The sequence below is a fragment of the Arachis ipaensis genome, chromosome B9 (assembly GCF_059453495.1).
Source record: "Arachis ipaensis isolate K30076 ecotype BB chromosome B9, ASM5945349v1, whole genome shotgun sequence".
Lineage (NCBI taxonomy): Eukaryota > Viridiplantae > Streptophyta > Magnoliopsida > Fabales > Fabaceae > Arachis > Arachis ipaensis.
In genome coordinates this window covers 133,067,792-133,083,651 of record NC_142444.1, presented here as the reverse complement: position 1 = coordinate 133,083,651, position 15,860 = coordinate 133,067,792, and the positions used below count along the sequence as shown (strand labels likewise).

The following is a 15,860-nucleotide window of genomic DNA, read 5'->3' as shown; positions in this document are numbered from 1 at the left end:
GAATCTTCATGTGAGCCTTGGAAGAGGGATCATGGAATTCAGTTTGAAGCTCTTTCCCTCACAACTCTCTTGATTAATAAATTCCTGGTTTGAATTGAGATCCTGAGAACTTGTGTGGCTTATGGATTAGAGAATTGAACTTAACCTCTTCTCATGAACAATTAGATCAAGGAATTGGCAATTGATTGTGTTAAGAAAAATTGAGTCGGCAAAGAATTGGGATTCAATTATTACAATCTGCCATAGATCTACTTCATATGATTGAGAATGAAGTTGAGACCCATTGATTCATGACGGATTATGATATCTCCAATCCCTAATGAATTATACCCGTTATCTTTCTCCCACTTAATTGATTTGAATATCTTGTTTTCTTTTATTCCCAGTGCCCCGAACCTATTTACAATTCATGCAATTTACTTTTCATAGCCATTTACATTCTTGCTTTTACTTTCTTGCCATTTAAGTTTCAGCTCTTTAGTTTCTTGTCATTTAAGTTTCCGCCATTTATCCTTCACAATTTACTTTCATGCTCTTTATTCTTCAACAATTTAAATTAAGGATAGTTACTTTCCTTGTCAATTATATTCTGTTCGTTCAATTACACCAAAATCATCAAATATTAGCTTGACTAGATAAATCACCTAACTAAAGTTGCTTAATCCATCAATCCGTGTGAGATCGACCTCACTCAATAGTGAGTTATTACTTGACGATTCGGTAAACTTGCCGAAGGAATTTGTGTTGTGTGAATTTCCAGTCATCAGTTATGTCTCAAAGAAAAGAAAAAATATGAATAATATATTTGATAAAATTACAAATACGTTACAAATATATAAATAAATTCAACGGAATACATAAAAAAAGGATAAAGTATATTTTTTGTCCCTGAAATTTGACCAAAATTTCAAAAATACCCCTAAGTTTTATTTTGTTTTAATTTTGTCCCAAAATTTTTTGATTTGCATCAAATATGCCCCTGACGGCTAATTTTTCAAAGAATTTAAGACCAATTCAACAATAATTCATAAGAACAACCCTCAACACAAGCAAATCAAGCATAATTTTCATGCATTATTGTTAGATCGGTCTTAAATTTTTTGAAAATTTAGTCGTCGAATGTATATTTAATGAAAATCGAAAACTTCTGGGACAAAATTGAAACAAAATAAAACTTAGGGGTATTTTTGAAACTTTTGTCAAACTTCAAGGACAAAAAATATACTTTACCCTAAGAAAAAATATTGAAATTTTGAAATCATGAAAAAATAAGAAGAAATTATGGAGAATGAGAGAAAAAAAAAGTATTATAAAGGAGGAAAAAAAGAAAGAAAAGAAGAAAAGAATGGAAGAAACATATACTTGGCACGAGCATGCATAGGAGTTTTTCGTAAAGTACAATATGCAGAATTTTTGTGTACAAATATACCATGAAGTACCAATAGTTTGCTAAGGAACACATGATCATGATATTGTGTAATTATCTAACAATATATTTTCTTTCACATTTTAATTTGTCACTGTATAATACCAAAAGCTATGAAGAAAGGTCTTAATATAATAATCACATCTTTATTTTTGATAATATATATGAAGTGCAAAACAGCATGCAACAAAGAACGTACAAGATTAATCACCGATCTATCTTTTTGTCATTTGTCAATAAAGAAGCTAGCAATGTAATATGATATTATTATGTGTCATGGCTTCTTGTTCTCAGCATTCTGAGGGCCAACTTACAAGATTAATCACTGGTCTATCTTTTTGTCATTTGTCAATAAAGAAGCTAGCAATGTAATATGATATTATTATGTGTCATGGCTTCTTGTTCTCAGCATGCTGAGGGCCAACTTTTGTATGGATCCTTCAATGTAGTGGTGTTGCCAGGCCTTGAAAAAACCATCTACGCATGTATGATACATATAAATGAAAACTAATTGAATTTACTTGATACATCTCTAACTCTAATCAACATATTCAAATTTTGATTAATGTTACTCCTTATAGGGATAAGTAAGGAGACCTAACAAAATAGAGTTTTAAGTTAAAAGTTTTAATATTTATTCACAGCTTTATACCTTTGAGTAACGAAATTAAACTATATTGTCCAAATAAAAAGTTTGGATACGATATATAGGATCATATAACTTGGTTTTATACCTGATAATTCCCAAGTGTTCGTGATTTAAAACCTGCACTAGAAAAATCAAAATAATATTCCCATGTCCTAATGAACTTTTCATCGAACCCAAGAGCCAAGATTTCACTGAAAATACACAATTTTGAAATAGATTTTTTAGCATAAGTATTAATAAAACAAGGAATCATTGCAATAGGTAATGCATTAATTAAAGTATTTTTAATAAAATTAATGATGTACCTTTTATTTTTAAGGAAGTTTTTTTTCCACCACCTTAATGTTTGGTAGTAATGAATTCCGAAATTCTCAGTGTGCTCTACACTGAATTTCAAAATGTTAATAAAAAAAAGGAGAAGAATGAAGAGATGTTCATGATTCTTGAAGCCAACAGTAACAAGTAAATTGTACCATAGTCTTGATGCAGTTGTCATGGCTGATGTTATGCTACTTAGAGAGGGAAGACATCCCTCCTGAAAAATATATTCCTTTAAGAAATCGGAACTGCGCCTACACTCATCGTAACGTTGGTCCGGGATTGATATGAACTATGTAATAAGATAACCATCCTCAAACGTTATCATCAATTTAAGTAGCAAATTTTATTGGAGTAGTAACTCTTTTTTGGGATAATAACATGCATTTACAACCTTGCATATACTCTAGAAATTTTTATAATTTAAGCACTGCCAAAAAATTATACCTCGAGAACTAAAAGTCCATCCTCTGCCAATAGTGATTCACAACAACTGAAGAACTCTTTCATGTATTCATGACCAACTGCTTCTATCATTCCACTGAATACCATTTTATATGTTATGCAATATATTGAAAGATATTGCTATTTTATATATTTATTATGAAGAGTTAAATTGAAAATTTGCTCACACAGATATAATCCTATCATATTTGAGTGTCTTCGGTAGTTGGCGATAATCGCACAGAAGAATTTTGATATGATCCTAAAGCAATGAATCACAACATTTAGCATGAACCATACTCTTTCAATGATTTTTTATTGTAAAATGAAAGAACTAAATATGGAGGTTTAATGTCTATCATGGACATATTTCATTTGGATTGTATATTAAGTTTAACATGTTTTTGTATTAGACTGTCTGTTAATAAATTGATAAAATCAATTAGCTTGTCGTATACCTGAAGTCTAGCATCTCTAACTCTTTTTTCTGCAAGTCTCATTTGCTCTATGGACAAAGTGATGCCAGTGCATTTGCAACCAGTTTGTTTGACGACTTCAATGGCTAAACTTCCCCATCCGCATCCGATATCAAGAATTTCATGTGTTTGGTCTATTCTAGCCTTCATTTTTTTAAAGAAAACTCATGTTAGGCCCTTTACAATCTATCCACTAAAATACATTGATAAAATTAACATTCTAATAAGGCACTCACTTTTTCAATGAGAAGAGAAATTTTTCTCATTTGTGCATCTTTCAAATCTTCCTCTTTATTCTATATCAGATATTCATACGAAATTATGGACAAATTAAAGAAAGGTAAATGTAATATCATTTACAAGCAATTTGGACTCAAGTATCGTAAGGATGTCGCCTTGCCTTGAACACTGCGCATGAATATGTCATTGTTTCATCCATGAATAGTGCAAAGAGTTCATTGCTCTAGAAACAAACCAATTAAAAATTGTAAACTAATGATATTGAAGATTAATAGCACAAACACTTGAGATATCTAAAAAAGCATAATCAAACAAATAAAAAATAATTAATTAATAAACTAGCTTCATAGTATACAAAATATAACTTATGCATTGAGTTTATTCTATTCTAATTAAAGAAAGTATAAGAAAAATCCAAAATGTGGGGAGATAGAACCAAGGTTGTTCATGCATGTAGCAAAACTCCTACTAATGCATATATTTTGGCGAAAACCGAAATTTCAATTACGAATTATCTATTTAGGTAAAGAATATCTCATTTGACGTATTTTTTATTTTTGAGTCTGCATGACTTGTTAAATGTCCATACAACTTATATATTGATAAATGACATGTACTTGTAGCTGCTTCATTAGAATAAAAATTATTGAAATTTTTAACTTTGATAGTTATTGATCTTATACCAAGTCAGTGATTAGAGATGTTGCGACGAGATTGTGTGATAGTATTTTTCCTAAAGTAATGCTTAATGAAGAAATTTGCAGATGCTAAACCCGCTGTAAAGAAAAATGGTGTCCACCAACCCCTGAAAACAATGAAATTGTGAAAAAGAAGGTTGAGAATGAACAAATAAAATTTCAATACTTTAATACATCATAATCAACAACTTACCTATTCTTCTTCAATTTTGAGCTTGAATCATTTGAATTTCTATTTGCTATGAAAACCTGTAGAAAAAGTATAAAGTACATGAAAGTAAAGACTAAAATACCGTATGTGACATTTGTGTGTGAAAAGATTCATACCAGAAAAAGATTCAAAAGACCTTCATCTTTATCAACAAGGGAAAAGTCTCCATTAATATACGCATCTGCAAGGCCTAAATCAGCTTGTGTCATAACCTGACAAACACATAAAAAATGGTACTTGTTTTAGTTTCATAACAACAATTGTAAATGAAAATCCATAACTTCCTTTCATACATATATCAAAAGCACACACCTTCGAATAAAATTGGGGACTGTGAATTCTCATAACACACTTCAAAGAGCACTTTTTATTGATTCCTTCAAAGGAAAACATTGTTCCCCCCTCCTCCAATAAACTGTAAACTCCTCAAAACATGATGTATAAGTGACTCAAGAACTAGAATAACAATGCTATAATCATATGGATAGAATGATTGTTTCAAGAAATTATTATTTTGGTAATATTATAAGTGTAAATTAGGCTCAAATTTATGATATGAAATAAATGTCTACACACTAATAAAAGTAAACTTACGTTAAACTACCAGTGGTGATATAGGAACTTAAGAATCTCGTCACAAAAAGGCGTGCACTAAGTTCCTTCCAAGAAGGTACCATGTGTTTGGGGTTCTTTCGGAGGGAACAACATCTTCCAAGAACGTTATATGCAGCAATCATGCCAGCCTAAAAATGTTCTTCTTATAGTTTAGTTTCTTCATTCCTTTTCAATTTGTCATTTGAACAAAAAACTGATTCATAGTAAATTTGAGCCTCTTTAATTTTATAATAAGTTTTCTTTTACTACCTTTAATCCATCTTCATGATATCCACAACCTAAAAAGCATAAATATTTGCTTAAGTTACAAGTATATTGAATGTCGGTCAAGATGTCTCAACATAGTAAAGCTTTTGTTCTTGAAAAAGAAGATGTCATTAGATATACATAAGTAATTAATCTATCTAGAACTTTATTTTAATATTTAATAATTTAACTAGTGTTTAACTCTTAATTAAATAGAAAAAACTAGCTAGGTCCAGAAAGTACCTTGGTAGGCACCGCAAAACCAAATTCCTCTTTTTCCTTGAATTTTTTCAAGCTCTTGTGAAGCTTTGAATGCAGTAACTGATGGAATTGGATGTCCAGTTGACCACTTAAGAAGAGTATTTTTTGGTGTATGGTTTGGATTTAGAGTTACAAGAAAAGGTAATCTTGTTTCACCAAGATTCTGCAAATCAAAATATAAGATCAATTAACAAGTTTTATTTGTAGTTCACTTGAGTCTAAGTTTCTTTCTAAAGGTTTCAGTTATGGACAAATGCGTTATATGAATTATTACTAACTTGAAGAATGTTAAGCCAGTATGTCACACAAACTTTGTTGTTGTTACATCCAAGAAAATTCCATGCACTCCATGCAGATGGGTTTCGAGGCATTAATTTTTTGTCATGGTGAAGAAAAATATCACTGCCAGCAAAGATCAAACCATTATTATAAAGGTTGACTTAATTATTTGAACATAAATCTTTTCACTATAAAATGTTTTTTAAGTACTATTCTCTTCACAAACATGGAAACCATAAGCATAAAAGGTTTAACTATGATAAAACTTCATTTTCAACATTGTCATAAGAGAAAATATCATGATAATCATCATTGTCATATCATTTGATGAAATTTATTACTTTAAATGTAACTAGTAACTACTACAAGCTACATTATCCTGTTTTGTGGGTGGATAACAGCGAAGAAAAGAGTTAGAAATGTTAAGATAAACCATACCTATATGCATATTGAAAAGCACCAAGAATTCTTCGTTCATCATATGTTGCTTCCTCTCCTAATAATCTCAAAGTGTCAAGTGCATGTGTCGCGACTATGCAGCAATCATGCATTTCTTTGGACCCATCTTTGCAATGCACAATACATCCTGCAGCACAATTTCTAAGATTGTTGCTTAATCAAAATCATACAATCACACTCAATGTTTGAAAAAGAAATTAAAGAAGGAAACGTGAATGTCCGAAGGTCAATGAGTACAACATGGGAATAGACACATGAATCACCTTTTTTCGATGCTAAAACCAGTTCCACCTCACAATTAACTATTGCTTGGCCACCTTTTCTAACAAGTTCTTCTTTGACCTAGTTATTATAACAAATAATTAATGTCAAAATCTTGATTTACAGCTTAAACTAAAAGATATCTCATATAAGCCACTACAAGAAAAAAAAAGTTTGTCGCTATACTTTTTTTCTTGCCACTCTTTAAAAGCGTGGCCAAAAGGGGCCAATGGCCACGCCTTTATAAGGGTGGCGATTGATTAGTGATTTAGCCACGCTTTTTTTGTTACACTTCAAAAGCGTGGCTGAAAAGTCAACGGCAATGCCTTTATGAAGGTGACAATTAATTATAGATTTGGCCACACTTTTTCTTACTACGCTTCAAATGCATGGCCAAAAGAGGTGAATGGCCATACCTTTAGGAAATGCTATCATCAAGCTTAGCATTAAAAATTAATCACTATATGGTACCTTCTTAACATAAGTGTGCGAGCGCCCTTTAACAGTTAGCCATTGTGGTCTTCCAAAGAGCTACAAGGAGAAAAAGAGGACCAAGTGAATCAAGAAGCAGTCCTTTGTTTTATTCAAATTAGATTATTCATCACTGTATAAATTTGAGATAGATTTTATCTCCTTATTACCTGAAGATGATGATGATTTCTAAAAAAGGAGAAAACAGAAAAGGCAGAAAAGCTCATAACTCCTTCAGAAGAGCAGGGCCATATAGAACCACAAATTGGAACCTACATTCATTAATTTCATGTTATAACATATTAAGAAGCATACACTAATTATATCACTAACAAAAGTAATGTTTATAAAAATTAAAACAATCTAATAAGATGCAAATGAACTACTCACAAGATATGCTTTCACAAATAATTTAGAATAACCCCTTGACGTTATGAATTGGTCCAAGGTCTCATTGCGGTCCATATCTGAATTGTTGTTGTCAAGCATATCAAGATAGCTGCATTTTTAATTGGAAAATGAGACAACAAACTCAATTTATTAGGATATAATCACCCATGAACTAGCAAATTAGCACTACTCTTGTCAGTTTTCAATATTTTGCAGTTGAGTTCAAAATTAATTAAAATTTTGCACGAAAGTGACAAAGAAAGCTAAAGTAGACAATGCTTTTTCATCAAGTAAAATCGACTTGTCCAAGTTGACAAGCTAAATGAGTTGACCCATACTTTACTTTTTAATTTTTTTTAATATCTGTTCAAATAAAAGAGTTGCTTAAGAAAAAAGTTCCAAACAATTTTATTTAAACATTCATACATTTTCATACTAAAGTTTAAAAGTCTAGTATCTAGTGTTTATATTTATATATTTCTTTTAAAAAAAAGACGGGCCAAAAGGAGCTAACTTGTCCCCACTGGGTGAACCTGCTAGCCTACTCGAGCAATCATATTTTTAGTAGCTCAGCGCGCAATAAATGAGTGTCATATAGTCATTGCTATCCTCATATAATACTACTTGCCTTGTAACATCGTCTTTGAACTTCATAATTTCCCTAAGCATTTGCCAAAAGTGAGGGTTGATCACATTTTTCTTTTGTGCAAACAAGCCAAACAAACCGTTTCTGCTGCTCCATTCACAGTCGTGGCCATTATCAAGGCTAATGGCGAATGACATATCAGATAATTCCATGTCAACTCCAAGACTCTCAAAGAACTCCATCATGTTAGGATAAGTTACCTATTTAATGAGAAGTGATACAATTTTTAATAGTACTTTCAAGTTAGAAAAATTCATTAGTAACCAAAATTTAAGAAGCAGAAACATTTTTCAACCACTGTTAGGCTGCGTTTGTTTATAAGCACAGGACACTGAAATAGGAATATAGAGATATAAAATCATGTTAGTAGATGAGACATAAATAGAGATATTGTATCCAGGGATACTAAATTAGTATATTTGTATTCATCATGATAGGAAGGATACAAAAACACTAACAAAAGACATAATTTATTTTTTATTTTTTCTTTCATTATTCTTATTAATTTTTTATAATTATAATTTTTATTATTTTATTTTTCTTCTCAAATTTTTTGAATAGAAAAATAAGATAAATTAGACTTTCATAATTTATTTTAATTTATCATCAAACAAAATAAAAGAATACTAATTTTTGTATCTATATTTTTTGTGTCTTATTCTCTGTGTCTTATTTTATCTTGTTTTCATAATCAAACGTAGTCTTAGAGATGGATACATGCTCCCAATGCAACAATTTTATAACAAAATTAGAGCATATATACATAATATACATAATATCTCACGTAAATGGTGAATGTTACCCTACCCTCTCTAAAATAATATGTAAGTTACTCTCTTTGATGTGTTATATTTTAATTGGGTGTTTATTTTAATCTAAGTTACTTTAATCTCATGAGAGTTAATATCTTTGGAAGACTGTAACAGCCTGACAGAGGGAGAAAATAGGACACCCAATGAGATGGTGATGCTTGGGAGGCACAACGACGACGACGAAGGAGTGGAGAGGAGTAAATGCAATTAGAGAAAGTTAAGATACCTTTTCTGAAAGAATGATTTGGGGGAAAAATGGCAAGATTCAATTTTAATATTTTAAAATATTATACAATTACCTCTTTAAATAATTTTTTAATTATAAAATGGTCCAATTATAATTAAGATAATAAACAATTAAAAAGTGACACATCAGATATGGTAACTTATATGTTACTTTAGAGAGGATATAGTAAAATTCATCAATATATAAAAGGTCCAAAGAAAATAAATAATAAACAATTCATGAACTCATATTCATATCAACTTAATTTATTAATTTTTATGTCAATGAGTTTTAGGTCTAACAAATAAGGTTGAAAACAATTTTTTTTTATACAAAATTTGATACAAATTCTGTTATTGAATTTAGAAATGTAAAAGAACATAATATACTATTTTGTCTATCTCTTCTATAAATAAATGACACATATTTTAACTCTTATAGTTTTATTTGTATTTATCTTTATTTTTTATATATTATGTATATTTTTTGGCTCTTTATAATTTTTTGGATCTGTATCTAACTATATTATTCGAGTCAAATTAGTCTCCAAACAAAAACAAGAAATGCTTAAATAAGAAAACGTAAAAAATTATTTGTTTCGCTCGATTCAAGATCAACATTCGTATCGTCATTTATTTCCAATAATTCATCATGCTCATCATGGTTTTTTTTTTTGTGTTTTTTTTTTTCTTTCAAAATATTGACTTTAAAATAGGTAATACAATTTTAGAGGGAATTTAAATTACTTTACTATACACATTATTTTGTTTGGATACTTAACAAAGGAATTTATAAGTTTCAGAATTATTTGAAGAAAAAAATTGTTAGTTCAAATTGTTAGTTTGTTACATTTTAAATTCACCTTAGAACAAAGAGTTAGCGTTAAATTTTCTCTCTTTATTATGCCTTAGTTCAAAGTGATGCATTTTAATCTGTTTTAGTTTCATCTAATATATTCACTGTTTTGTTTTAGCTATGTTTCTCTATTCTCTGGTTACTTATTATTTCTTTAACGATTTTTGCAAGTTGCGATATGCTTTTTGCCTATTTTTTAAGTATGCTTCTCCACTGTACTATTTCATTTGAAACGATACTAAATTTATCATTCAAAGGAAGCTAAGAATGGCTATTATAAAAGAAATTGATGTATTTTTGTAATGATTTAAATCTTAATATTTTACTGTCTTATCCGTTTATACCTAAAATAGGATGTTTATGAAGAAATATTTGTCAGTTGTAGATAAAAGAACAACAGGTAAGAGATAAGATAGTTAGTGGGTTGTTGTTAGAGATAGGAGATAGACGAAAAATTTAATTCTGGGAGGATAACTGATTACTATATGGTATGCTGAAGGACATTTTTCCAAGTTTTTTTTTAGTTTCAAATCAAGTCAAATTGTCATAGAGAATTGTGGGTTCTAGAATGAGTTTGAGTGGATTTAAAATTTTCATTGGAGAAGAACTTTATTTCAATGAGTTACAATTAGTTAACCAACTTTATGGGATTATACAATCTGTGAGACCAACAAATGATAGAGAAGATGGGATAGTATGAAAGTTTGATAGGTCAGACGTTTATTCTACTAATTCATTTGTGCAGGTATTGCAGGGGGAAACACTTCCGGAAGATATTACAAGTTATAGTTTCACTAATTCTATTTTGCCACCAAGAGTTGAGTTATTCACCTGATTTATGTTAGTTGGAAGTGTTAATATTAAGGATAGATTGAGGAGATTTGGTATTATTGATCAAAGTGATAATCTTTGTGTTTTACGTAAAAAACATACTGAGAATATTTTTCACTTGTTTTCGGGGTGTGAGTTTACTTGGCATGTGTGGTGTACTTAGTTGGATGCCTATAATAAACTATGGCCAGTTCTAGGAACAATCAAACAACACTTTGAGAGTTGGACAAGAATACCTGTAAGAAAAGAAGAATAATATAATAGGTAGTTGATTGGTTTTTTTTTACTATCATTTAGAATGCGTGGTTAAAAAAGAATAACAAAATTTTCAAGAACTTAGAAATTAAATAGGTGTCTATTAACAGGTCTATTAAGAGCTACAAAAAGTAGACTGATTTTGATCCTTAGTTGATGACAATGTCAAAGATGATTTTAAATTAATTTGTATTTATTTGACTAATAACTTTATGTACTTTATATACTTTAATTACTACACTTTACTGTATTAAACTTTTTAATTAAAAAAAAATTCGTCAAACGATTCATATAATGATTCATGATTTGATTATATAACTACCTTACAACTTTATATCATATGATATATATTTTGTGTATTTACACATACAAGGTGAACCAAATTTTTTATCTTTTTTTTTATTAAAATTTATAAAAGCAGAGACCAAAATAATTTCTTGTTACAAACTTACCATCCTACTTTTTATCATTCTGTTACATCGGCTTATTTGATAAGATGGCAAAAACTAACGTGTTAAAACAGATTAAACTTGTTTAACCCCCCAAATTTAAAAAAAGAACTGATTAGACTAAGATTTTGAGTATTTCAAGGTATATATATTCTCTAGTTTTATTTATTTTAGGATTAACTATCAATTTATTATCCAAAAAATTAAACTGTTAATAAAAAAATTCCTAAAAAATATTATCGATAAAATAGTTCTTGAATAATTTGAAAATATGAGAAAAATAAATCAATAAATATTATAATTTTTGTAAATAAAAAAATATTTTTATATTTAACAAATACTTATCTATTAAATCTAAATTTTTTATGACTATATTTGAATAAATATTTAAAAAGTGTACAGAAAAATTTAGAACAAAATTTAATTTCTAGATTTTTTTTTATTTTTCAAAAAAATATGGTTATTTATAATAAAAAATTTTTTTTAAAAATTTATTTGATAAAAAATTATCAAATCTTAAGGATGAAAATATTTTATTTTTCTAAGAATGTTTGCAAAAATTTACATCAAAATTTGATCTTTAAAGTTATTTTTTAAATTATATATTTAATATTTAGTTCTTTTATCGTATCTTTAAATCTTTTTGAATCTTATTTATCATCAGTATTTTTTAGAATTTGTTTTGTCAGTGATACAAATTTTTAAGTATTATTTTAATAATTTATTTTTTATTTTATTTTGCACTCCTATTTATATCCTCTAAGATATGTGACTTAACTTTTTTTTAAATAAAGATGGTTGTTTTGTTTTTTATGTAAAACTTTGTTTTTATATTTGTGTTGTGTTGTATTATAAACGTAAAATTTTTGTTATTGAAAAATCAAGTTGAAACTATTATCTTTTTATTCTTTGCATTAATTTGAAAACGGATATTTTGATAGACGATTCTATTAGCGTTGAGAGTTTTTTTTTTTTTTTTTGTGACATTAGCGTTGAGAGTTTAAACTTTAAAAAGAAGAACGTAAAAAAATTGTGTTATAATTTAATTATTTTTTATTTGTATTTGAATTATGATTAAATTTTTATTTATTAATTTTTATTAAATTAGTTTTAATTAATTTTAATTAATTTTATTAGTTTTCTTTTCCTTGGCCTTCGGGCCTCCATTGTAAAAATAAAATTGATTGCTAATCCACATAATTCACTCACTATGTAATATAACATTAAATTACATTGATTTGGAAACCAATTTATCAATTACAAAATGATCCTGCGAAAGCTTAATTACAATATCTTCTGAAACTTTACATTTGAAATTTGAAAGCTTTGTAATTATTTTACTTACATTATTTATATTCTTGGACTAAATTTGTAAGAAGTTCGTATGGTTTATTTAATACACATTTAAATATTTTAAGAATATCTTTTTTCTTTTAAATACATCTACAATAAAAACCTATTAACATGGATTCTTATTATATAAAAGTTAGATGCCAACTTATACAATAAATTTAAATAATGTATTTCTCTTCTAATAATGCCACATCAGTAACTTTAATAATTTGACAAAACTTAAAAATCAACCAATTATTTTTTAATAAAATTTGAAAAAATAAAATAAAAAAATACTTATTTATTATTATTCATTAAAACATAAAATACTAAATTAATACAATAAATATATATTAAAAGTGTAATAATAATAATTATAAAAATTTCAGTTACAAATATTAAAATTCTATAATTTATACATGTCAATAGTATATCTATCTTACTCTTTCAAGTAAGTTTAAATTTAGCACATTTTTCTTACTAAATACATTCAAATATATCATGATTATAAAATTTATTCATAATTTTATATTATACTTTTAGTATTTTTTATTTTCATTTATTTTTTTAAATCAAAGTAAGTTCAAATTTGACACATCTTTTTACTAGGTATATTTTCAAATATATAATGATTATAAAATTACAAATTAATTTTATATTATATTTTTGGTTTTTTTCATTCTTATTTATTTTTTAATTTTTTTAATTATTTATAAGGTAAAGAACACCATATGTGAAGACAAAATATGACAACTAAAATAAATGTAAAAATAAAAACAATAAATAAATATGTAATTTTGTACAACTTTAATATAAAAAGCTTATGTGTATTTTTAAAAATAAATAAATTCAAATTTTTAAACTAATAAATTATATTTTAATTTATATTAAATAAAAACAACAAGTGAAGATATAATTTTATATAACTCTAATATAATTAAAAGGTCTATGTTTTTTTAAAATAAATGAATTTAAATTTGTAAACTAATAAACTACTATATTTTAATATATATTACATTTTAGTTGAATAAATTATATGAAATTATATATAAATTATTAAATAAACATTCTGTAAACTATTTTTCATATAAATAATTTAAATTTAACATTAGTTTATATATAATCTAATCAATCTTTAAATAATAATATAACATTTACTCATATACTAATAGTATAATTAATGGGTAAATATTAAATTGATTTCTTATATTTGGGCGTAATCGTATTTTGGTTCTTAAGGTTTTAATTGTTCTATTTGAATCCAGAAAAATTTTATTTAGTTTCAATGTAGTCCCATCATGAGGTCAAAGTTAAATAATTAACAGAATGTCCTACATAACAGTAGTACAAGAACAAAGTCAATAATTTAAAGAATAAGTACAAATTCTAGAAGCACAAAATCAACCGTAAATACATCTATACATTTATTGGCACATTGATTTTGACTCGTAAATACATCTATACATTTTAATCTTCATGGGATGGCAATATAGCAGTAGCTAACAGCTAAAACCGGAGAGGCAATGAAAATTGAGAGTACTTACCCGGTTGAAAACCATGAAACCAAGGTCCAAATCAATACCATCAACATTCACAGTTTTGGCATGGCCTCCCAAATAATCTTCTTTCTCATAAAGAGTCACATTCACTCCTTCTTTGGCCAATACATACGCTGAAACCAATCCACTTATTCCACCACCCACCACTGCCACTCTCATCTTCTTCTTTTTCTTTCTCCTTAATAATATACTGTATTATAAAACTATTAATCTTCTATGAAATAAAGAGAACACCCAAATTATTTTATGAAAAAACTTGCATGAACGCCCTATATTTATAGTGGAGCATTTTGTATATGCAACCACGGTATCCCTAGTCCTATTCCTATCCCTACTACTCTATATTGGGGGATTTACTCAATTCTATACGTGGAACCACTCAATCAATTGTATGTCCACATAGAAATTGAGTGCAGAGATTAATAAATGCTTTATTTAATTTGTTAGGCAAGTAGAACTACAAGTTGCAAGCAAGATTCTTAACACCATCTCCGGTAGGAAACTCATTTCAGTCCCTATTTATGGTCCACCTGTCATAAAAAGTAACTCCATATCAGATTTTGCTTCATAACCAATAAATAGAAACTCAAAGAATCTCTCTCTTCTCCATTAGAAGGAACTAACTTTAATTCCTATTATGGTCCCACTTAATTAATTAATTAAAGTAATTAAAATTAATATAATTATTATTTTTTTATAATAATATTACTTAAATTTATAAATTCAAAATAATTCAATATTATAAAATATTAAAATAAATAACTTAAATTTGATTAGTATTTTAAATTTTATAAATAAAAATAAATAATCCAACTAAAAATTATTTTATAATATATAAAAATTAAATTTATTTTTTATGTAAAATAAATTTAATTAATTATGATTTAATATAACAATATAAATAATATTTAATATTAATTTAACATAATTTTTTATATTAATTATAATTTAATATAACTAATTATTAAATAATTAATATAAATAATTAATTAAATAGATATATAAGTATTTAATATATATATTTAATATATTTATTATTTTTTTTATTAACTTATCACATGGCATGATTTTATTGGTTGTTGCAAGTCCCTGTTTAGAGAGACTCTCAACTTTGATCCCCGTGAAGAGTCCTCTTTTCCTTTTCACTCCAATGGTAATTGAGTCTCCATATGTCAGAAGAGGAACTCTATTTCTTAGCATTGGAATTGCTCTAATGCAGACAAAATGCTTAATTATTTATTCATTAAATTTTGTCAAACTTATAGAAAATAAATAGTTGTAGAATAATTAATGCAAACACGTTGGACGCTCACTCAAGGACAGAACCTATATATAATAATAATAATAATAATAATAAGAGTTTCTTATTTATTTAAACTGTAAAAAATAGTTAATAATGTGTTTCCCCTAACATTATTTACACAAATATCCTATTTTATTATTAATAAATT

At 27.2% G+C, this 15,860-nt stretch overlaps 1 pseudogene across 1 annotated transcript; it reads right to left on the bottom strand.

Moving 5' to 3' along the window:
- Positions 1-1,764: 1,764 nt before the first annotated feature.
- On the bottom strand, positions 1,765-14,568 carry LOC107618021 (uncharacterized; annotated as a pseudogene). The gene is made up of 24 exons (XR_015899838.1): positions 14,395-14,568; positions 8,073-8,290; positions 7,445-7,553; positions 7,225-7,326; positions 7,055-7,114; positions 6,586-6,664; positions 6,302-6,449; positions 5,863-5,986; positions 5,567-5,747; positions 5,327-5,355; positions 5,057-5,205; positions 4,775-4,877; positions 4,579-4,674; positions 4,445-4,500; positions 4,237-4,358; positions 3,714-3,776; positions 3,550-3,609; positions 3,296-3,457; positions 3,026-3,099; positions 2,841-2,934; positions 2,549-2,685; positions 2,381-2,461; positions 2,161-2,266; positions 1,765-1,903 (listed from the first exon to the last, which is right to left on the bottom strand). The product of XR_015899838.1 is annotated as an uncharacterized LOC107618021 (transcript).
- Between the last annotated feature and the right edge of the window lie 1,292 nt (positions 14,569-15,860).